This window comes from Vigna umbellata, chromosome 6, assembly GCF_029865625.1.
Source record: "Vigna umbellata cultivar VRB3 chromosome 6, Vumbellata_1.0, whole genome shotgun sequence".
NCBI lineage: Eukaryota > Viridiplantae > Streptophyta > Magnoliopsida > Fabales > Fabaceae > Vigna > Vigna umbellata.
In genome coordinates, this window is record NC_142170.1 from 30801707 (window position 1) to 30816550 (window position 14844).

The 14844-nt window shown below is 37.6% G+C and overlaps 1 long non-coding RNA gene and 1 pseudogene across 2 annotated transcripts; one reads left to right on the plus strand and one right to left on the minus strand.

Annotated features, from left to right (window-relative positions):
- Positions 1-2583: 2583 nt before the first annotated feature.
- LOC148197211 (uncharacterized) lies at positions 2584-5202 on the minus strand. Its single transcript, XR_015780358.1, has 2 exons — positions 4387-5202; positions 2584-3348 (listed from the first exon to the last, which is right to left on the minus strand). It is a non-coding gene; the product is annotated as an uncharacterized LOC148197211 (long non-coding RNA).
- A 134-nt stretch (positions 5203-5336) lies between these two features.
- LOC124831968 (beta-conglycinin beta subunit 1-like) lies at positions 5337-8254 on the plus strand (annotated as a pseudogene). Its single transcript, XR_015780357.1, has 7 exons — positions 5337-5674; positions 5761-5936; positions 6025-6095; positions 6207-6483; positions 6605-6883; positions 6992-7073; positions 8053-8254. The product of XR_015780357.1 is annotated as a beta-conglycinin beta subunit 1-like (transcript).
- The last annotated feature ends 6590 nt before the right edge of the window (positions 8255-14844 follow it).

Consider the following 14844-nt stretch of genomic DNA (forward strand, 5'->3'; position numbering starts at 1 on the left):
ATCACAACAATAACAATATTGTAGTAAAAACTAAAAGCACACCTTTCACCAATACGATCAAATTCGCCTACAATAACATATCATCTACCAATAGTTAATAAATATACAACAGTTATTAAATATACAATACACATTAAGCTCTCCACTTTCTTACTAATCTTCTAATTTATAGAAAAAAAAAGTTACAAAAACACAAAAAAAAGTGAGAATACAATATTCACTTAATGATTTCTTACAGGGTTTAACATTTTAATACACATCAACAACAACATTATCATTAACAAAAACTATAAACCTTGAAAAAATGATTCTACCAACTCGACATTGCAAAAAGCCCCAAAATTAGAGAAAGCATACACCTTTAATCGTTGATGGAGAGCGAGAAAGAGGCGAAATGCAACATTTGGGGAGGTCAACTTCGACCTCGCAATGGATGAAAATCCAATGGAGAGAAGGGGAAAATGGTGCCAACCAAAACAAAGAGAACACAAGAAAAGGGTAAATCTCACGACAGAAGAAAAGCGAGATAGAGAAGCATTGTCCGCTTCAATGGAGAGAGTGTGAGAGCCATAGTGGAGAGAGAGGAGAGCAATTGTGAGAGGGCTAGGTGGTTCTCATGAGAGAGGGAGAGTAATGGTGGAGAGAGATAGATGAGGGAGAGAGAATGAGACCACGATGGAAGAGGAGAAGGGAAATGTGTTTCGTGAAATGAAACTTCAGATGTTAATTGGACCATTTTAAATCAAACTTTTCTAATATGTAATGTAATGTTGAGGTTATTTTGGGAAGGAAGAGAGAGAATGACCCAAGTCCATCTCACGGTTTCATCTCAGCAATCTTCCATTCACGGTCTCACTTGCTCTCCATCTCTCCACCATTGCTTTTCGTGTCTCATGTGAACCACCCCCCTCCCTCTCCACCATGGTTCTCACACTTTCTCCACCGAAGAGCACAATGTCTCTCTGTCTAGCCCTTCCTCTATTGCGAGATTTACCCCTTTCTAGTGCTCTCTCTGTTTTTGATTGGCGCCATTTTCCCCTTCTCTCCCTTGCTTTGTCATCCATTGTAAGGTCAGGTGCAAGACCATTCTGGCCTTTTTGATGCCCTGGTAAAAGATTACAGGGATCACGTAATCGATTACCATGGACCTCATGGAATATTTGTACAAAAAATTTCCAAAAAAAAACCCACACCTATAGACGTATAACTCATTCAACAGATTTCTACCAAGCTTAACATTGTCAAACAATTCTAAAAACCAATTGAATAGTATATTTCCAATAACGATCCTTTGCTTCAGGGTCAATCTTCCATTTAACCCACCAACAAATTTGGTTTTGAAAGAATGACACACATTCAACTGCATCAAGAATAAAACAATAACCAAAGGCCAAACTGGAAATGGAAATAGGTACATACAAAACATCAAAGGATAAATCAAAAAGGAGTAATAGAAAAGAGAAAACGGGAAAGGGAACAGGGGAAAGGGGGAAAGGGCAAACGAAAAATGCAAAAGAAAAAGCAAATACCTTGTCACCGGAGCTCTCCATTGATTCAACGCAACCTCTACATTGCTTCATGAGAGAAAGGAGAGAAAACACATGCACAAAATGAAAACAAAAAAGCACATTGGAGGTAGAATGAAAATGAAAATAGGAGGAGAGTTTTTGGAAGCCAAATTGTAACCAAAATATTATTTTAAATAATTCAATAGCATTTTAACACCTATCCGTTATCAGATTGCTATTAAAACTACATTGTGAACATATCGCGATCTTTCTGAAGTTTGTGACTACAATTACCCGACGTTGTTGTAGCACTGTGCAGTCTCATGCACCAAGAAAAATCCAATGAACACAGAAAAAACAAAACTCACTCAACTTATTCATTAATTATGTTCGTTGCGTCCATGTACGTCTAAATGCCATGCACAGCAACACGTGGCTCAACATGCACTTCAAATCACTCATCATCTCAACCCACACAACAACACCTTGCATAGTTCTTCATCCACAACCAATGCACACAATCCACCTTCACCATCTCAGACCTATCGAATAATTCCCCATTATAGGACTTGGCCCTATCCTATATGGGTTGGACCAAAATAGCCCACTGGACCAAAAAAGTCTTTTATTAAAAATGTCCACAAGGCTAAATACCACCAAAACCCTATGGATAAGGCCAACCCATAAGTCTTTCTTTTTACCAAATTTTATGTAGAGAAAAAATTTATCATCCAGAAACACATACAAAGAGAAACAAAAGTTTTATGCAATAATTTATAAATACACATCCAATAAGATAACCATTGGTTAGCATCAAATCCAACCTGCAATAGTTCCAAGTTTTTCAGCTTACTGTAATATACTTCCTGGAGCTTAGTTTATTAATTTTTTCAACAATTGTTACATTACATGGTTGTTCATCTCGTTATGAATGCTGACAGCTGCAAGATTCAGTTGATACAGTTTTTTATCCTTCTAAAGCAGCCTTTGAACGGTAATATTTTACTATGGACAACTTAGGGAAGTAAAATGCATATAGAATTATGCAAAATAACTCAAACGGTAGCCAAAGAAATAGCACTGCAAAATGAGGAAATAATCAATCTTGTGTCAAAGAACAACAATATTTAGAGTTAATGGATGACAACCAAGTCTACAATGTTGTATAAAATTGCCATAATGAAAAAACAAGTGAGTAAAACTGATTTGTGGCAATGTCCATTAGTGGATAAGATAGTAGTTCCTTTCCGAAGACCATTCTTTGAATTCTCAAAACCCACTTTGTTGACAAGTCTCAAACCAGAAGCTAGAGCTCCCGAGGCAGCCAAACCAGCAAAGAAAGACTGTAAAGCATTCAATTGTAAAGCCATTCTCCAGTCACACTCACTAGCCATGCTTTGCTCACTGATCCAGCTTTTACAGACTTTAAGACAACAACCAGCACATTCATTCATTGGCTGCACCAAGTGATACTCCTGCTTGCTTTTATGATAAGTTCAATTAAAGCAATCTGCACTAGCTAAAAACTGATATAACAAGACAAATTTATTTACAATTAAATGCTCCATGCTGAATTACACAATGCATTTAAAATCAAAGCTGAAATGACTACTTTCTACTTCAAAACTAAGTTCAAAACTAAACTTTATTCTTTAAAAGGACTAGCATTCTACAAAAATTATAAACAATAAATAAAAAATTTAATAATTAGAAAGTAAATTAAAGTAATGGTGTCACCAAGTAATATTTATATAAGCTACAAAATACACCTCTGTTATTAGAATTGGATGACCTTAAGCTGTAATTAGCCTTTACATGCCACCCTTCCAAATCTTAATACCTGCAATTTTTTCATGAAATTAAAGAAGATAATAGTTAAGGTGAGACAGTAAAAACATCAAACAGATATATAAAAGGCTATGAACTTTTAGTATTGATATCCATATATATATATATATATATATATATATATATATATATATATATATATATATATATATATTATACCTTTCATCAAAGTTAGTTGTTGCAGCTAAATTTTTCTTATCATCAACCTGATTTACACAATCTTAAAAGTTCACAACTAAAATTAAGAAGAAAAAAAATCCCTTGTGTCGGCATGTGTAAAAGGAGTGTCGGTGTTGGAAGCGATTACTTCAGGGGTTCATAAGAAAATGTTTTTACCTCTATTGATATTGCTTCTAAAGTTCCTTAAGATTGTTTGTGATTAGTTTAGTTAGTGAAATGAGACTTCTGTAGTGTATAAAGTAACTAATAATTGTTATCATGTTCAAGTATAAAGTTATTATCCATCAATACGTGACAGACGAAGATAAATGTAAATGCCAAAGATTCATCTTTATTCTCTGTTCCCCACCACAAACAATGCCATCAACATTTTATCTTATTGCCCATATATTTATTCCAACTATTCCACATATTTATCCCAAAAGAATCTATATAGTTCGACAAATATATAAATTGCAGTCCAAAAATTGAACAGAAATTTACAATATAGTGTTCTATCAGACCAAACAGAAATTTACACCCACTTTTTCCTAAACTTTTTCCTTTATTTCCGTCAGAATACAAAATGAAATATTTGTAACCAATACTTACATCAAGTAGGGAATCAGTCAACAAAAGAGAATTGTTTTTCAAGACAGGTAATGTTGAAATTTCAACTTCTGGGAAACAAAACAACGCTTCATAGCATTGGAACAAAAATAATCATTAAAACTTCAAAACTACTTAAACTTGATTCTTGCATGGACAAGACTGATCATAGACAAACAAGCAGGTGCACACAATCAAAAGTGAGTGTAGCACAAGTCTCTTGTGGCAAGGAACAAGAGAAAATGGAGCATAGAAAAAACACCTGAATGGATTTCGGCAAAGCTTCAGGGTATGAAGTACGCGGCAACTATTGGTAAGATATCCAATGGAAAATCTGTTAATCTGTTCAGGTTCATAAGATCAAGCACCTGCAATCCCGGACAATGCTCAACAATAACTTTGACAGATGAATCGGTCAAGTTTTTGCACGTTAGAAAAATAAATCAACGGACAATACTTTTGAAAATTAAAAAGAAAGGGAATTGCTATATCAGAAAAATGCGGGCCATTTCAAATATAGAACTAACTCAAAAGGGAATTATATGTAATGATTGAATCCATTACTTTCCCTCAAAAGGGGCTTGAGAAATGAATTATGGATACCAAACAAGTGGAAAACCAAAACTCGACAAAAATAAAACAGAGAAAAAGAAGATTTATCTGAAGTAAGTGGAAATCTGGAGGCGGAACCGAAACTGTTGGTGTTCTACGAAGAATAGATTTGACGAAGTCTCAGCAGAAGAGAGCGTTGCGAGGTTGGTGATGAGGTTCGTGAAGATTTGGATCGTTCCTCAGTAAGGTGAGAAGAAGAATCGAACTATGTTTCAGTGAGAACTTTCACTTGGATGAAAGAAAAAGTGGTTTGATCGAAAAAGGGGCTCAACCCATCCTAAAGTTGTCCCAACCCATTCTACTAAGGGCTTTTGGGTCTGGGGCTTTCAGAAAGCCTCTATTAAGTGGGTCACTAAAATGGGACTTAATTTTTAATAAGGCTGGGGCTGACCATAGGTGGTGGATTAAAATGACACCTCTACAAACCACTCTATCTCTTCCACCATCTTATTTTCAATTCGACACACGTCAATCTGCATGCGTGTTATAAAGAGCCCTCTCTCTTGCAGAATTAACTATAAATACCCATCATAGCTCCATGTTTTCATCATCCATCAAATATTGTATTATAACTCAGCAGATATTCACTAATACTGTATTATGATGAGAGCAAGGGTTCCACTGCTACTGTTGCTGGTGGGAATTCTTCTTCTGGCACCACTTTCTGTCTCCTTCGGCATTGTACACCGGGAGCACCATAAAAGCCAACAAGAGTCACGAGAACAACAAAATAACCCCTTCTACTTAAGCTCTGACAGGTGGTTCCACACTCCACAGAAACCAATATGGTCACCTTCGGGTCCTCCAGAGGTTCGACCAACGCTCCAAACAAATTCAGAATCTTGAAAACTACCGTGTTGTAGAGTTCAAGTCCAAACCCAACACCCTCCTTCTTCCTCACCATGCTGATGCCGATTTCCTCCTAGTTGACCTCAATGGTAAGTAATCAACTAATCACTACTCACTGACATCATCACACTTTCTTCTCCTGCACCAATGATGATGATCAATTTGTTAAATGCAGGGAGACCCATACTCACCTTGGTGAATCCTGACGGCAGAGACTCCTACATTCTTGAGCAAGGCCATGCTCAGAAGATCCCTGCAGGAACCACTTTCTTCTTTGTTAACCCTAACGATGACGAGAATCTCAGAATAATCAAAATAACCATACCCGTTAACAACCCTCACAAATTTCAAGTACTGCCTTTTTGTGATTCCGTACTAAGTTTTTTTATTCTAACTTGCGTTTTTTCTCTAAATGTGACGATAAATGTTTCTCCCGTAGGACTTTTTCCTATCGCCCAGCAATCCTACTTGCAAGGGTTCAGCAAGAATATTCTGGAGGACTCCTTCGATGTAAGCAAGAACACAACATCTACATATTTGCGTTTCCATTTAGCTAGTAATTTATCTAAATGTAAGACTTGTTGAATGATATCATTATATATATTTGCACGTTTTTTGTAGAGTGAAATCAAGGAGATAAACAGGGTTCTGTTTGTAGACGAGGAACAGCAGCAAGACGGAGTGATTGTGGAACTTTAAAAGGAACAGATTCGCTAACTGATCAAACATGACAAATCTAGTCCAAGGAAAGCCCTTTCCTCCCAAGAAGAACCATTCATCCTGAGAAATTTCAAACTCATTTACGCCAACAAATTTGGAAGGTGGTATAAGATCACCCTGGAGGAAAACCCCCAACTTCGGGACTTGGACGTGTTCCTCAGTTCTGTTGATGAAAGAGGTAATACAAAGGAAAACCAGATGGACCTCAGCAATTGAGTTATATTATTCACTGTTGTCTAAGTTATAATATCTTAGTACGGAGACCATAATTAAATAATGGTTTTCTTTTTTAAAACTTTAGGGAAGCCTTCTTCTACCACACTACAATTCTAAGGCGATGGTGATGGTGGTGATTAATAGAGGAGAAGCAAACATTGAACTTGTAGGCCAAAGAGAACAACAACAGAAGCAGCAAGAAGAAGAGGAAAGCTGGGAAGTGCAGAGGCATAGAGCTGAGTTGTCTAAGACGATGTAATGATAATCCCAGCAATTATCCTGTTGCCATCAATGCTACCTCCAATCTGAATTTCTTAGCTTTCGGTATCAATGCTGAGAACAACAGAGAAACTTCCTTGCAGGTATATATATTATATATATCTCCCTGAATTTGAATATAGTGGTCTTGTTTGTTTTGCGTGATTGAGGTGTTTATTTACAATTGGTAATGCGTGATTGAAAACTTGAAGGTAAGAAAGACAATGTGATAAGCGAGATACCTACAGAGGTGTTGGAGTTTACGTTCCCTGCGTCTGGTGAAAAGGTTGAGAAGCTGGTAAAGAGGTTTTTGCACCAAACTAGGCATATTTGCCTATAATATTACCAAAATGGGCAAATTCAACCAAATTTACGAATATTACCAAAATGGGCAAATTCAACCAAATTTACGAAAATGGGGAAGTCGTGGGGGCCCAAACGACTTCAAATGAAGAAGTCGTGCCCCCCTGCACGACTTCACACTGTTCATAGCAACAGTGTTGAAGTCGTGCACCCCAAAAACGACTTCAAGACCTTGTAATCGATTACAATGTAATGGTAATCGATTACAGAGTGTTGAAATCATGACCACCCTGCACGACTTCAAATTTGTATGCCACCAAAAGCACTGGTAATCGATTACAAAACATGTGTAATCGATTACCAGGTTGTTTTGGTGCAAGGCAGAAGCGGACGCTCGTCCAGGCAGAAGCGGACTCTCGTCCAGGCAGAAGAGGACGCTTGTCGAGCCAGGCAGAGAGAACGCTCGTCCAGAAAGCTAAGAGGACGTTCGTCCATCTAGCTAAGAGGACGCTCGTCGAGATGCGCTCAGTGGACGCTCGGCAGGAGAATTGGACGCTCGTCCATTTTCAGTGAACGCTCGTCCACAAACAGATCGTCCGCGCCCGGGCGCGATTTTTCCAGAAAGTTTCACGCAAGAGTGCTTCTTCCAACATAACGCACCTGGTAATCGATTACCAAAATGGCGTCATCGATTACCAGTACGTTTTCTGCCTTCACATTTCCAGTCTTGCAGGGGTCAGGATTTTAACATTGTGTAATCGATTACCAAAAAATGGTAATCGATTACAGGACCCAGAAGTCGTTTTTAGGGTGCACGACTTCAACACTGTTGCTATGAACAGTGTGAAGTCGTGCAGGGGGGGCACGACTTCTTCATTTGAAGTCGTTTGGACCCCACGACTTCACTTTTAGTCAATTTTTGCCTACTTTGGTAATAAATACCACACTTTTGCCTACTTTGGTAACAAAGCCTGGTAAAGAAGCAGAGCGAATCCCACTTTGTGGATGCACACCGTGATCAACAGAGTAAGGGAAGAAATGGTCCATTTGTATATTAAATAAATATGAAGTAAAATGTATGTATGGTGGAAGAGCTCATATAGAGTGAGTATGGAAATATGTATCGGACCATGTAACAATAAATGAGCTTCACCTCACTTCTTCTATGAACAAAAAAATGAAGCACATAAGTTATGCTTGCATTTTATGTTAACTCTGTCTTTTGAGTAATCTTTAGTTTTTTTTTTTTTTTTTTGTGTTTTATGTTGGTATATTAAATTTTTTTAATATATTTTAAAATATTAGAATCAGTATTGTAATTTAAAAACATAGTAAAAAAATATTACAGAAAACACAGAAAAAAAAACACCACATAATTTATCAGAGAATTCAAATTCATGCTAATCTAATTTGATGATTTGCTGGTCGGTACCAAAATACTAAAATAAATGTACTCTGACGTTAAATTAGATGAATAGCGAATGAAATGAAAAGCTTACAAAGCTGACGTTTTCAAGATCACCTCCAAAATTCTAACTCTCTCCTTTCCACTAAAAAAGAAGGAAGAATTACTAACTTCTACCTAATTAAAGTTAATTTTTACCAACAACATTCAATACATTTTCTGCCGGTTCCCTTCCATTTTCATTCACTCATTCTTTCTCGCTTTCATCATCTTTCATCAAATTTAAAAAATTTCAAACAAATATATTAAAAAAAAATTAAAAATCAAATCTAAAAAATATACAAAATTCCAAACAAATATATTAAATAAATAAATAAATAAAATATACATAAAAAAATATAATCACAGCATTTTTATTGGTCGAAAAATATATAAACAACTAAATATGAAAATTAAAAAAAAATCAGATTTAAAATTATTAAAAAACAATAATGTAACATCCCAAAATACAGTAATCACCATAAATCAGAATTAATTACAATTAACAGTAATCACAAACAGTCTTTGTATTAAATCAGATTCACAAAAGCCTAAACGGCATCAGTACAGGGAACGCTTAAAAACGCATACAAAGGACACCCAAAACGGACGTTCTTATATGCACAAAACAACGTACACAAAATAGGGGGATACATGATTAAGACGAACGGCCTTACAAAATACTTGGCCGAACGTTCTTTAAGCACTAACATTTACAATTCCTATTCTAACGAGCGCTTCTAAGGCTCGGCCTTCACTTCAACCTCTACCAGATTGGCTTCATCCAAATTTTCTTCTTCCAGCACATGCTCAAGGGACGCGCCATCATCTGCTCACATCCACAACGGATGATCATTGCATTTGACAAGACGGATATACATGAACAGTAGACAACACAATGGAAATGCAAGGGTAAGCTTATAATATTTAATTTATACAATCAACACATACAGTTACATTTCAAAACACACATACAACATGTGATTCATCAAATAATAATCATAGAAAAATGTAATATAAGACAGACCGTCCGGACTGTATGAACCATGTAGTTACAAGCGTCCTTGCACCCGAGTGGTGTAGTAACTGATCAAATCTCCCAGCTGCCACTCGAGGTTAACCCTATCTGCCCGAAGTACTCAATGGACTAGGGTCTCCTGCCATTCCCACGCATGAATACCCCCTTCTACTTGAAGAGGCGTATCACGGAATATCAGGATGGACTGCGAGGCTTAACTTATCCAGGTTCATACTTTACCATTCAATATTTCACACATCTGAGACGTTCCTCCTTGGAACGCTCATTAAATCCACTTCCAATGATTCATTCAAAATATCATTCGCCCAAAATGACCCGTTCTCTTTATTCACATTTTCATTCAGTGTTCCATTCTCTTAACATTAACAACATGCATCCTTTAATCAATTAAAACGAAAGTATTCCAGTTTGTTTGACCACACGTTTCTGAACAAAAGAAACAAACTCTTTTCCATTTACGGACGTTAAGAAAACCTAAATAATTTAAATGGGATTGAATTTAGAAGATCAGTATAATACTTAGAAGATTTGGAGTACAAGAACTTTATGTTGAATAAAGAGGATAAATACCTTACAAAATGACTTGGATAAATAATCAGAGTAATTGTAAATCAGAAAATAACACTTACTGTCAATGACCGAACGTTCCATAAATAACCGTGGACGAACGCCAGATACGTTCGCTCAGAATTCAATAATAAGGACGAGCATTCAGTTATAAAACCGAACCCTGCTTGGACGAACGCTGGGTCAATGACCGAGCATAAATCAGAGCGAACGCTTGGTATAAACCGAGCGCTACTTAGGACGAACGCTTCGGTATAAGACCGAGCGCCAATTGGGACGAACGTTCAATATAAGGCCGAACGCTCTGTAGAACGAACGTTCGACATAAGGTCGAACGACATTAAGGACGAACGCTCGACTTAAGGCCGAACGTCATTGAGGACGAACGCTCGACTTAAGGCCGAACGTCACGTATTTATAAAGTTTCAAATATTTATCTATACTGAGCTGAACCGAACGCTCATTCACTAATAATGGGGACGCTCGTTCTCGAGCAGAATTCTTTCCAAATGAAAGAATTCCAATCTAAGTTATTTAATGAAAACCGAACGGTCTAAGACCGTACAGTGACGAGCGTCATTTAGCAAAGGGGATGATTTAAAATTTCAGATTTCACAAACTTAACAGAATTTTCCAGATTTCCATCTTATAAACCTTATAACTTTCATTCCAGATTTAATTCACCTTCAACTTCACCATCATACAGATTTCAACAATTTAATAATTCCAACTATACAATAATCATATTCCATTCATACATAATCAAATCAATCATGCATTTAAATCAAAATCAACAACATATAATACATACGCGCAGTGTTCGTTCACAACAGATCATTCCAACCAGAATTCATATCAGTAAATTTCCATAGCAGCTCAAACTTCAGAGGTATCATACATGCAAATCAGAATATAGAACATACAGTATAAATTAAACATATAAGCTTCCCTTACCCGGATTGGATTTCAAGCTTGTCCTAGATAGAAAATGGCTTTGTCCAACTACGCTTTTCTTACGTTCTTGACTCTTCCAAAATAAAATCTAACCACGGAATGCAGATCACTTAGAATACATGTTTGCATGCAACCAAAACCCTATTTTTTTTTCCAGAATCCTAAGGATGAGCTACGGAATGAAACTTACCAGTTTCAGTTCTTGAAGCTGTTCGGTCCAGTGAATAGCTCTCAATGCAGTGGACGTTTCTACGGTGCTGGAAATGGAATCGGAGGAGAAACGTGAGAATTACAGTAGAGAGAAGTTTAGGGTTTCTAGAGAGAAGTTGGAGAAGATGAAGGGGTGAGCTTCGTGAGGAAGAAGGTGAGTGGCGAGAGTGAGAGGAAGTGTTTTTAGAGAAATCATTTTCTCCCCCCACGTCAAACGGTCCTGCACTCACTTACTGCCACCTGTTTCCCACTACAAATTTCCTAAGGTTCTAAAATGACACATGGCAGGCTTGCATGCGGTGCAAAGTGGGTTTTTAATTTCCCTGAGCCGTGATGTGGCGTGTATTAATGGTGATGTAACAGGGATTTGCAGTGTTAATTTTCTAGGGTCTCACATTCTCCCTAACTACAAAAATTTTCGTCCTCGAAAATTGGAAACTTACCCATAAATAAGTGGGAATACAAATCTCTCATAGCATCCTCCACTTCCCAAGTTGAGTCACCAGTCTTAGCGTCCCACACTTTCTTCACTAACCGAACGTCCTTCCCTTTGTGTAGCTTTGTGCGAACGTCTTCAATACGGACTGGCTGTAACTCCAGCGTTCGATCTGGACGTAACTGGATGTCCTCCAACTCCAACACATGAGAAGGATTAGCTATGTACTTCCGGAGTTGGGAAACGTGGAAGACTGGATGAAGATTCGATAGTTGAGGAGACAAAGCTAGTTCATACACCACTGGTCCGATCTTCCTCAAAATCTGGTACGGTCCTATAAACTTGGGAGATAGCTTCTTTGGACGAACGGTTTGGTCTACTCCAGTGCTCAGGTTGAGTCTAAGAATTACATGATCTCCTGCAGCGAACTCCAAAGGTCTTCTTCTTCTATCCGCATACGACTTCTGCCTGCTCAAGGACGTCTTCAGTCTCTCCTGGATCAACTTCACTTTATCAGTAGTTTGCTGGATAAGCTCAGGTCCAGTTAACACATTCTCTCCTTCCTGGAACCAACAAAGTGGTGTGCGGCACTTACATCCGTACAGAGTTTCGAAGGGAGCCATTCCAATGCTGGACTGGGAGTTGTTGTTGTAGGTGAACTCTACTAACAGTAAGACTTCATCCCAAACGCCCATGTGATATAGAACACACGTCCTCGAAAATTAAGGGATACTAAAGGGTATACGGGAATATTTTGTCTCTGCTTGCAAATCTTCAACTTCTCTCGTAATGTCGTCATTCTTCTCGTTCTAGACCACTCTCACCCATCTGATGGATTTTCTCTTGAAACACTTGGTTGGGGTATCTCCCATACGTACTGGTTGGATCTATACAATTCGGTATCCCTAAATATGAACATCTTCTAGCTCTAGCACATTAGACGAGTCTCCATTATACTTCCAGAGTGGTGATGCGTGAAAACTAGATGATGATTCGCTAATTGAGGAGGCAATGATATCTTCATAATCAACTCGCCAGATTCTATTTAAGATTTGATAATACTAATGAATTTGAGAAACAGCTTTTAAGGCACACGGCTCTACCTACCCGCGCGCGTCCTTAGTAAATATTCAAGGTTGACTGGTTCCAACTATACCGAACGGAAAAATTTTGGTAAGGCTGAATGGTTATGGAAAGAGAGTGAACTACAGAAGAACTCTGAAGTAAGTAAACGGTTGATAACATTTAAATAAGGAAATCATGGCTTTGAACGGTTGATCGATCGGTAACCTAAATACCGAACGAGAAAAACACTATTAAGAAAAGCTACAAGTCTTTCAAGAGGAAAAGAATTAATATGGGAGTTGGTTTCTATTGTAGTCGAGTGTGAAACAATGAAACAGAAGAAACAGCGAGACAGAGAAGAGAAACACCGAAAGAATAATATGAATATCGTGGAATAGAATTATTAATGAAAAACAAGATAAGGTGAACTATATATATTTGTATAGTTAATCCAAATAAAGGACATAAATAACGAGTGCTAAAAAAAAAACGAACGAAGCCGAGCAGCCAAAAGATCTGAACGTTCGTTCATAACCGAACGCTTAGAAGAAAGAGAACGTTTGTCAGATGAAAACCGAACGATTAATCACAAGAAACGAAATGAATAAAATATAAGGCTGATTCTAAATGACAGTTACTGTTTGAAGAAGGGAATATAAGGAATTCCCGAGTGGTTTAAAGGAAGTATCAAACATTTTAGATTTAGGCAGAGAGTGGATTTTCTTGGTTATTGGAGAAAAATAGACTTCATCTCTGACCCCTATTCGATTCAAAACGAGCATACTTCCATGTCTTCATGTTTTTGGGTTGTCCTATCCGTCTGACCGTTCGTCTGAAGTAATAAGTTGAACGAATCCTAAACTGGTTACCCAACTTACTCTTAGATGATTGCACAGATCCAAGAGATGAAATGAAAGTCTCTACCTGGATTGCTACTAAATTGTATTCTAAACAATCCAACCACTTCCCGGCTGTCCTGTGAAACCAATCCTTATCATTAACTTCTCAAACTGATAACTATAAAACGAAAATTCTTGTTCAATCTACTCTCAGTAAATCTAGTAGTATCTTAGAATTATTACCGATCGGTTCTACCGAACGTTTCACTCTCTATACTAACGTTTGTATCCTTACTTATAATATTAATTCCTGAAATTCTCAACGAGACCCAAATTTCGGTTTATCACTGCTTACACCCGTCTTAGTGTTTGCACATTGTTTATCCAGTAATTCATACTTCGAACGATTCTACACTTAGCTCTTATTGTTCCTAACATTCCTAGCAATGCTCTCACCTGTTTCACTCTGACTCATCCATCTTGTATACCAAGAAAACGAGAGTACTATATAACGAAATGTTCGCTTCAATTAAATTAGTTATTGAGTTCCATCCACTCCGCAATTGCTACTTTGCAATAAATTACTGATGTTAACCTAACATATGGTATTAGCGCAAAAAGAGATTTAACTTTTAGCTAGCCTGGGCGTCTCTTCCGGAGAACTCTATGATTCAAATGTTTATCATTACCGTTCTGTTACCCCCTTACTACCGAACGATCTAGTTTAATAGATACGAGCGTCAACACTCCAGTTTTATGGAGTATATCCTAGATCAGTCAATTCCAGTAAACAACACTCCCTAAAATAATAATTAACAACTATTTCACAGGTTAGATATCCAACTAACTCAATTGTTAGTACTTTCATCCCCAGATCAAACGACTCCCTTATCACAACAATTTAAAACCATGTACGGCAAGACCGTTCATACAATAAGTAAGTGTGGTTGTTGAATGTACCTAAACTTGTTGTTCCAGCGCCTGTCATGGCCTAATCCCGACCGATTGTTTGTTCGACCACGCCCCTTGGTTGATTTCTTTCAGCATCTAGAGGCGTCATCACTGCTCGTCCTCCCATATTACACTCGCGTTCTAGATGACCGTTTCTCCTACAACGAGTGCATAACTTCACTCCCAACAACTTAGGACATGATGATCGGTAGTGTGGTCCTCCACACTGAAAACACTTCACTGCCCCTTGATGTCCA